Source organism: Pinus tabuliformis, chromosome 8, assembly GCF_031772625.1.
Source record: "Pinus tabuliformis cultivar Carrire ecotype Pingquan chromosome 8, CPIR1, whole genome shotgun sequence".
NCBI classification, from domain to species: Eukaryota; Viridiplantae; Streptophyta; class Pinopsida; order Pinales; family Pinaceae; genus Pinus; species Pinus tabuliformis.
In genome coordinates, this window is record NC_142294.1 from 1506906642 (window position 1) to 1506908469 (window position 1828).

Here is a 1828-nt window from a genome sequence, read left to right on the forward strand (position 1 = left end):
GAAAACAAGTGAAGTGGCCTTTAGGGTATGAATGGATGTGAGTTAGGCAATTTCAACAATGAATTCGGAATTTGAGACAAGTGTTGTGGAATGATGAGGGATGGATGGGTGATTTATGACTTTTTATTTGATATGACAAGATATTTTCATCTCACTTTCGACAATGATAGTTTTTGAACCAATGATATGTTGTCCATATAATTCATACACTAATGTTTTGACCCTTATTATTAAATTAAATATTTTCATACCTTTTGAATTGATGATGCTAACATTTGATTTCTCTTTTTTTTTGTATTGCTTTTAGGTGCTTTTGAGGATGGATTTGATCATTTCTTCAATTGCTCCAATTAGTAGTTGCTATCCAACATCAACTGTAGAATTTTGTCAAAGTTGTATATTCTTAGCAATTTTGTAGCTAGTTTATTCTAGAAAGAAAAAGAGGTATAAAAAGAAAATGGGAATGGGAAAGAAAATTTAGGATGCCAAAATTATTTGGTTTTGACCCTAAATTTTCGATATAAACATACCAACAATGTTTCTTTTCATGTATGTGTGTGTATATATATATATATATATATTAGATAAGAAAAAGGCTTATGAGTCAAGTTGGAGGAGAAAGAAAATCCTTCTTAACTAACTGGAAATCGGTGTTGTCTTGCAAATATTTGATAAACTCATCCTTTGTCAATGACTTATAATAGATTTTTAATCGATGGCCATTCAAAAGAAAGGTGGTCCTTTCTTCATCAACAGTTCTAATCCTAACTGCACCATTATCAAACACTGTTTCAATCTCATAGGGCCCAAGCAAACGAGTTTGAAATTTCACTTGGAAATATTTGAACTTTGAATAAAAAAGTAATGCTCAATATCCTGGCTGAAACTTTCTTTCTTTGATATATTTGTCATGCAATATGGATCTCTGTTGTTGAACTAGATTGGTTCTTTGGATTGCATCTTGTCTTATCTCATCAAGTTCATTTAGATGGTCCATTTTTTGTTTTTGTGCCTCTGAAAGGTCAAGACCCAATTTCATAGTTGTCTTCAAAGTTTTTACTTGAAACTCAATACGAAAAAGGACTTTCTTACCATAAACAAGTTCATAGGGAGTATGCCTTGTAGTGTTTCTCCATGTGGTACGGTATGCCCATAAAGCTTTTAGAAGCTTTTTTGCCAGTCTCCTCTGTGCAGATGCATAGTTTTGGTGAGAATTGCTTGAATTAATTTATTGGTGGACTCCACTTGTCCATTTTCTTGTGGATGCTATGGAGTGGACTTCCGATGTTTTATATTGTAGTCCTCCATTATCCTATGTACCAACTTGGATGTGAATTGAGTACCTTGACATGTTAAAATTTCCCTTGGGACACCAAAAGAAGTAAAGATATCCTCAAAAAGAAATGAAACTACAACATTTTCAATAGAAAAAGGAAGTGCTTTAGCTTCTACCCATTTTGTAACATAATCAATGCAAAGAAGAATGTACCTTTTCTGTCTCGACGGTGGATTGATTGCACCAACAAAATCTACAACCCAATTTTGAAAATGATCAATAAATACCTGAGGCTGTAGAGACATTTCATCAGAGGGAATAGGTTTCTCCATCCTTTGACAACTATCACATCTCTTGACATACTCCTTGAAATCCTTCAAAATGGAAGGCCAATAGTATCCTAAGAGAAGGACTTTGTACGAAGTTCTTTTTTGAACAAAGTGCCCTCCACATGGCTCATCATGACAAGCTTTCAGTATATCTAGTACTTCATCTTCTCTAACACACCTTTGAATGATCAAATATGGCCCTATTTTATACAATTCTTCATTT